Raw genomic sequence first — 8455 nt, 5'->3', positions numbered from 1 at the left:
AAAAAAAATATCATTTTTTAACCATTACAGGTGATTTCTAGAAAAATAAAAGTTGAAAAATAATCAAATACGTATGTCACATATAAAAATATCCGATTACCGATTTTCATCTAAGCTGAATGAAAGAGCCAGTCACTTGCAAAATTATAAATTTGTCCCGTTTTGTAGGTTCGCTAGTCGGAGTGACTGTGGCGCGAGATATAATAAAAATAAAAAGGTAATGTATTAACTAAATGTAACATACAATCAACCCGCCAGTGTGGTCGACTATACCCTACTGACCCCTAACTTATGGTAGGCTCTGAACCTCTCAGTGGAGACATCTACAACTTGACAACGACGAATTGTATGTATGTATGTATATTGAAGTACTAACCGTGCTCTAAAACAGGAGACCCGAGTCCGATTACGCAACGAAACAGAGATGAATGTCCGTAAAACCATCATTTTATTTATACTAAATGTATTTATTTTTCTATAGTTTATAATCTACCGACGTCTCAGTTCCAATATTGACCTCGGTTTTCCCAGTGCAAGTGGAAAGGAGATGGTTAGACGGTTCTAAACAATATGAAGACATAATGAGATAACAATTTGATTTGTTTTAATGCCTAAGCAATGGTATACATGCACGAAAAACGTGGTGATAATTGCACTTTCAGTAGTGTTTATTCGACTATTTAGAACTAATTGTATCCCTTGATAAAGTATAAATTTAATAAAAATTTACCTAAGAACTGAAAGTGTTAGTGTAGTTATCCCAAATGTAATGCAATTAACACAATCTATGAAGCGTATATTATGAAGACAGCGGCAGCGAGCTCTCGCCGCGTGGAAAGCGAGCACCGTGCAGTGCGCTACGTCGATGTAGAGCAAACATTGATTCATACATTCAATGGAGCGAGACGTTTTCCAACTGCTGTTGTGCCGCAGCCCGCCGCGCCGCTCCTCGCACCTCGCTACACTGTTTTACACAACCAATGTACAATTTGCAAATGTTGAAACAAAAATTCGACATTAATAATGGTTGTATTTTATAGACATTACTCATGTCTAGTCGCGTAGTAAAAAATAAAAACACAAGAACCGTGCAGTGAAACAGAAAATTTAAACATCGTTTGTATGTTTCAATGCGGGATAAGAAGCAGTGCTATTCTTTCAAGTATAGAATCGAGCGTTGGTTTACATGTGCCAATATTGGTTCAGACAGTTCATGCTGCTGAAGACACGGTGCTCCGAGTGTGTCTACGCTGAGGACGGTCGGCGCGCGTGTGTGCGCGCGCGCAGCGTCAGTCGGCACACCGCCCGGGCGGGCGCCACACGACCGGACTCTGCGCTAGCGAAAGGCGACGCGATCAATATAATTTCAGTGAAATATACCGCGGATACGCCAACCAACGTTTTGGAAACGCCAGCGCACGATCTGGTGAGTAAAGATAGTTTATAACGCCACTACATCAAGAAACGCTCATGATATTCCGTAAGCCGCTTCTATATATAGTGCGCACATATTTTCGGCCGCTGCATCGAGGGAGAGGTTATGCGTTTAACGCGTTTCCCTCGACTAGTTACAATTTTTCACGACGGATCCACTTTTGTACTAAAATGATTTACGTGGCGTAGTTTCAGCAGTATTGTTGCAGGAAAAATGACCGAATGAACGAAACGAAAGTAAGACCGGGAGCGGGTTTTATTCGGACGCGCCTACACAACTAACGCGGATCTCTATTGACTAATTGCTTCGAGGCTGTACAAAATAGAATTTGTTATCTGTAGAGACGGTTTCAGACTTCACCTAGACGTCTATTGTGGCCTAAATACTTCAGCGTCTTAGCATTTACATTACATATGTACGGATATAAATTCTTTAAGCAGCGCTAAAAAGAAAATCCATTTACGCACGTGTATACGACTTCCAAGACATCTATTTTTGCATTTCTACTATTTCTACAATAATGATTGAAAACATTTTGTTAAAGAATAATGTGTAACGCAACACAATCATGTTGCTATTATAACAAAATCTATTACGTATATTATCCAAAATTCAAAAGACACTGTGAAGACGCAAATCTTTTATGCAGCAATTGGTCATTAATCTTACTTCTTGCTAATCTTGCTTCTTTCTTACTGGATGGATGGATGTTTGTTCGAAGGTATCTCTTGAACGGCTCAACGGATCTTGATGAAATTTGACACAGATGTAGAACATAGTCTGGAAGAACACATAGGCTACTTATTAAGTTTTTTTTATAATCCGAGCTGACGAAGAGACAGCTAGTTTTCTATAATTAAGCCTCACTTATCGTATTTTACGAGGTGAATGCGATTTTTACGGGATTATCGTAAAATAATATCCTTAGTTTTAGGAATCGTACTTTGATCGACGAGTTGCAAGCTGTTCATAGTTACAAATAATGCATAACAGTTAAATAGTTTTTTCAAGTCATAATTAACCCATCATAAACACATCATTCGTTCCGCGAGTTGATTTTAAACAAATTATAATAGTTTATAGACAAACGATCTCTCATTTTATTACGCGTTTACATTATGCTTGCTTTACCACTAATGTTACGTTTGAAGGAACTTTTATTTGTAAAGGTAACGTAATTGTCAAGAAGCAATGTTGGTTTTGTTGGGCAACGAGTGCTACCTAACGAATGGATACGGGCCATTGAGTAAGGTCACTAACCCTTTAAACTGAGCCCGCGAACGCCAGACAGAGTTACAGCAATCGCGTGTTGTGAATCTGTGCTGAATTACCTGCCCGCGCTGCCCGCCATTACGTTTTATAATGTCTATAAAATATGTTTTTCGTCAAATAATTACTATTGTTTTCTGATTTTTTGTTGAATTTGACATTGTTTTGATTATTTAAACGTGTTACTAACCAGCAAAAATAAAATACAATCTTATAACCTTGTACCCATACAACAGCAGTGCTTACATGTATGCCACATACAAAACAATAATTCGATTTTTGCTACTCTTTAGATAAATCCTACCACTTTAACAATGAGGCAGGTCAGAATCCTAACTTAGTATGGTTGAAATATCAAGGACTATTTTAACTGGTTTTCAGGGTTAGCTTATTTCTAGTTAACGTATTTGAATGTTATCGGAGGCCTATTGTAATGTCATGTGATAGGTACTTTAATTAGAATAAATGTTGACTCAAATCAGACAGGTTTATACCTTTTCTGTTTCTCAGAGCGAAGTTAAGAACTTGTAGAGAAGACATGAACTTATAGCTTTAAAAAAGAGACTTTTCACCTTGTTTCCTAACCAGCCTCCTGATGTTAATACTGTTTTCTCTTAATAAATTCAACAATTATAAACATGTTAGTTAAAATTATGTTTTATAACAATGGATAGAGACACAATAACACATTAGAAAGTAGCGGCCTGTCCCAGGAAACTTGCTTACCGCTACATTTGAACAAACATAATATTGAAGCTACTAGAAATGTTTTGGTAGATTTATCATAACTAGGTTATTTGCAACTTCTTGTTCTACCGAAATCAACAGCCGTATTCTCGCTTGTTACCTTCTACTATAAAAAGAAACGTATGTTTTGTAATATGTATAAAAATATGAAATCGAAACTAAATTAGTCATCGGTTCAACCATTCAGTTCTTTAATTATTTATTATTTTAAAATTAATATTGTAGCGATTGTTTATCCTGTTAGTCAGGATATAATCCATTACTGTCTTTGGTTTAACAGCTACACTAAGTTGAAGCTAACACGCGCAATGGATAGTTAAATATAATAATTTACATAACAATCTAACGCGCGGGCGTTCGTGTTGGCGGCAAAAAAGGCGCGAAATGCGACGGCCATGACAACAATGCAATACACCTGTGGACTTGCATGCGGTATTGACCAAGCTAAAGACATATTTATTGAAGTACAACAGATCATATCGACGCCCCCACCGAATAACCCCGTAATAGGAAAAATCAAATTTTTCAGGAGATGCAAAAAACCGTATTTAATAACTTCATCAATAATTATTGAATAAACAATTGAACAAGAATCTTTTAGATACCAAAACAAAGCTAATTTTTTACCTAATTAATTTCTTAATTTTTTTAATAACTAATTTCATTCCTGTATTCCGGACGTATTCTATGCTATGAAGGAAAAATGATAATACCAGAAATAAAAATAAATCTGTTTCAATAATGACTTTTTATCTCCGTAATTAACATTAAGAAAAATATAAAAAAAAATCACGTGTAATAGGACCTTTCGATGCCGAATTCGACGGAAAAGTAAGAACCCGGTAAGAGTGCATTACAGGATTATTCGATGGGGGCGTTGATATGTCAATCTCTGAACTCAGGAAACTTCCTTGATATTTTACAAAAAGTTAGTAAACTAAAAGAAAACTGATTTTAAAGCACTAAGATGAAAAGGGTCACTAATTTATTTTATTACTATTGTCGTATTTCGAAAAACGATCTTAACGGTATTGTTTTCTTCACTTCAGTTAGAGTATATTTAAAATTGTTCTTCACCTATAAAATGTTATCAAAAATTATTTAAGTTATGTAATACAGAAAGGAGTATTTTATCCGAACAAAGCATCGCATCATTATCACATGACAGAGCTTCTGCTAATAAATTGCACACGACAACAATCTATGCAAATTATGCTTTTTGATTAATGCATTAAAAAGGCTTAGCAAAAAGGTATGTAATTGATAGAGGATTTTTTTGCAGCAGCAAATGATATTTAAATTCTTGTCGGTTTCATTTGAATAGTAAAAAATTTCCATAAATAAATATCTCTATCATAAACAAACATTATTTAAAATCTACAGAAGAACAACATCCTGTCACGAACGTACTTATTTCAATCGAATATTGTATTTAAAATCGAAATTATAATAAAAAAAAACAAAGACATAAGGCTCGTGCGCGACGACCTAGAACCTCAGACTCCATGTGTACACAGATGCAAACTGTGCTAAAACCTGCCACACAGAAATCTACTTTATTCTAATGAATAAAAGTTGAAATTTACTTGTAGTATTAGAAGTTTATGTTACGATATGTGCCGAATTGCGCAAGCGACGGTCGGCGGTGTAAACACGGTGATGTCAGCGGGTGACTCGCGCCTCATTTTATCCGGCGTGTCGAGATCCGATCGGCGATGCGGTTCATGGTTCAGTGCAATAGGTGTGTTCGTTCCGTCCTTAAAATTTGACTTTAGGGAGTGTTAATCTAAGCACTAAAGTGTGCCTCGGGGTTTTGAATAATATATATGCCATAACATAGACACAACTAAACAACAGTTAGGCGAATCGTAAGTATAAAAATATCCCATTGTTGTGAAAAACAAAAGGCCGACAACGACGACAAAGCACCGCACTTTGCATAACATAATAAGAACTGATTTTATAGTAGTTAACTATTTTTTTTTCAAAATTAAATAAATTGAAGACACAAAAATATTGAACTTCTACTTTAGCGTTACTGAAAGTGTGTTTATTACGTATCTATAAAAAGTTAGGTTGCGAACTAAACGAGCGACGCGAAAAAGGACTTACAAATAAATCTGCTTTTGATATTCTAGGGCCAAGAAAAGTCAAACCTAAAAATCCAATATGGTTCCGTAGCCAAAACAAATTTGAGAACTGCTGTTCTAAGTAAATAAAATGTCTCGGACTTTACAATCACTTGATACAATCCTTCATTATTTAACAAAAACGAATAATGGAATAACGGAAAATTTAAAATAAGTTATTGAAAAGCAGAGATCTCATTTCATGCGACAACTGAATGCTCGTACTAGCTGTTGCGGCTCTCGCGTGCATCCACAGACTACCGTTATACTGAAGTAGACAAAGCAACATTGTTACACTTTAAAGATAATCCAATATGGAAATAGATTTGATTTTTCATTGTAAATCAACAAATTTAAAGTTGTCTGACTTTATTCTGTTCCGACTAGACTGTTCTGAATAATTCATATCACCATATTTGAGTTAAGATTGATAGCAGCTCATGGAATGGGTTTGGATTAAAACGTAATGTAAATTAAACTAAATGTGTGGACAGAATAACCGTTCGTGCGGAAATATTTTTATTAAAATCTTGGATCAGTCTTTACGACAATTAGTATCCATTCAATCCGAAAACAGAAAGTATCCGAACAAAAGAATCTCTCGAAAAAGTTTAATAATTTGGTTCCTTTGATGTACATATACAACTAAAATAAACTTGGTATATTTTATAGTTGGTTTGATCGTGTTTTAATATAAATAAATGTCCACAGTGAATCAAATACGAGCAAAGTGAACGAGTACCGAGTGCAGACCACGACGACGGCCGGCGCACAACGAGCGAGCGGTGAGTCATCATCATCACTACATACCACTGCCACAACACGACGCGCCTATCTGTATGCCATTGAATAACTGTGAAATTCGACACATTACAAACGGACTAGACGCTTAAACTGTCAGCAAATTAGATACTGGATCATAGACTTTTGACTTGTGACGACACTATCCTAATCTTTTTTTCCAACTTCATACCGCATCACTAACTGAATTCGACATTTCAGTCCACACTATAAAGTAAACTAAACTGTAAACTTGCGAAGTTCTTAATCATTGGATTGTATCCATCCAGTCCTATGAAAAGCGGATATTTTTTTGCTATTTCCATCGAACCTAGATACACAGTCTGGGATAAGATACAATGCATTTCTGCTGACAAATTCTTGAACTTCGCACCTAACAACGTTATTAATAGATTCACGCTGTGACACTGAGAGCACACCCGGTCATAACTAGGGTTGTCCCCTTCTTAGATTCGTCTGAACTCTCCGCGTTTTCATGGAGCATATTCGAGTTTAAAACATCGATGTCTTTGTAATTTTTCCTGGCGTCAACCAAAGAGTTCACAGTTCATTTTTCTTTGTGCTGCGCTTATCGCTGCCAGTGTCCGCGTCAAGTGAATGTTGTCAGCCCTAATCATACTTTATAAAGGCGTGCCGTTGAATTAAATGCACCGCTGTCCGTTGACTCTACAAGAACTTTACATTAGTGCCACTAATATAGCTTCTGGGAATCAACTCTTGCAGCTAAATCTAGCCTGGATTTAGACAAATTTACCTGAGCAGTTGAACCATAACAGACTCCGTCAAAATTCGCTAACAACCTCGATTTTAGTTTTATTATCACGCACAACTTCCATAGTATCCATCTGTGTTGTATTTATTCTTCTAACTTGTACGAATTTTTACCACGGCTAAAACAATGAACTATGTAATAGGTCAAGAGCTATATGAAATTTAGTTCATGAACTTTATAGCTAAGAAATTCCGTTTGACAAATGCACTGGTTTTATGACAACTAGTAAATGATTTAATGAACGAATAAGCATAATAAATAAAATGTATCCGCGAATGTAATATCAAATATCCAGGGATAATATAGCAGTTTTTACATTGATTTACGTAACTGACTTATGAACTTTCTGTTTATATGTTACACAGTACATTAACTTTAAACCTGTATTGACGGCTTCACTTGTTTCATTTTTTATTCCAATGCAATGATATCGCGAACCGGTTTAAGAGTAATGCTGGGTTCGCAACACAAACGCATGACCTTGGACGCCTGAAAAACGTATAACAATAGTTGGTTGGTAAAGAAATTTTCCTATGTAAATGTTTTAACTTAATTCAATGAATTTAATGATTGTTTTTGTAATTTAATAATTGAACTCGGTTGATGAATTTATTGACTCAAATAAACAATTAATATAGAAGTAAACAGACATCAATATTATAGATTAAGTTTTCAGTTTAAATAGTGCCAAAGATTGCAACATGTGGTGATTGAAATGATATTATTATAAAATCAATCGGTGCTTAAGACTGTCTGTATTTATATTAATCTGAATAAATCATCTATTTTAATAAAGTAGCACCGACAATTACAGAAATCCGACTGACCGACTGATAAATTTTCCCGCGCATGTATACGTTCCATTATAAATGTATATTGAATCTTAATAAATATTTTTGTTACAGATTAGAGTTCCGAGAACTCTCCGAATACGAATCGAGTCTGGCGCCGAAGAAGCCGCTGCTTCTTTGCCCCTCGAAATATTGTTAATAATCGCTCTGTGACTGTCAGGCACCAAAAAAACCTGCACCGCTCTTAATAAGTCGTATTAAAAAAAACGAAAAAAAAACTCGAAAAAAAGTCGTCCAGAAATCCCTCTATCAGTGGCCACGACAGATGGGGTTTCCTTGTTTTAAGATTTATATATGCATATATAAATTGGAGTGTTGATCTCTAATTTTACGTCACAATAAATATAATTGTGATTTACTTTTTTATTTTAATATTAAAGCTTCGGATCAATATAGCGCACGCTTTAGAACGTGTATGTTGCCCGCTTTAAACACTTTTTAATTTAATTTG

The 8455-nt window shown here is 35.4% G+C and overlaps 1 long non-coding RNA gene across 1 annotated transcript; it reads left to right on the top strand.

Moving 5' to 3' along the window:
* Positions 1-1249: 1249 nt before the first annotated feature.
* On the top strand, positions 1250-8188 carry LOC123721570. Its single transcript, XR_006756263.1, has 3 exons — positions 1250-1426; positions 6292-6365; positions 8059-8188. It is a non-coding gene; the product is annotated as an uncharacterized LOC123721570 (long non-coding RNA).
* Positions 8189-8455: the final 267 nt, after the last annotated feature.

This window comes from Papilio machaon, chromosome 13, assembly GCF_912999745.1.
Source record: "Papilio machaon chromosome 13, ilPapMach1.1, whole genome shotgun sequence".
Lineage (NCBI taxonomy): Eukaryota > Metazoa > Arthropoda > Insecta > Lepidoptera > Papilionidae > Papilio > Papilio machaon.
Note: the sequence above shows the minus strand (reverse complement) of the source record. Positions and strands in the feature narration are given on the sequence as shown.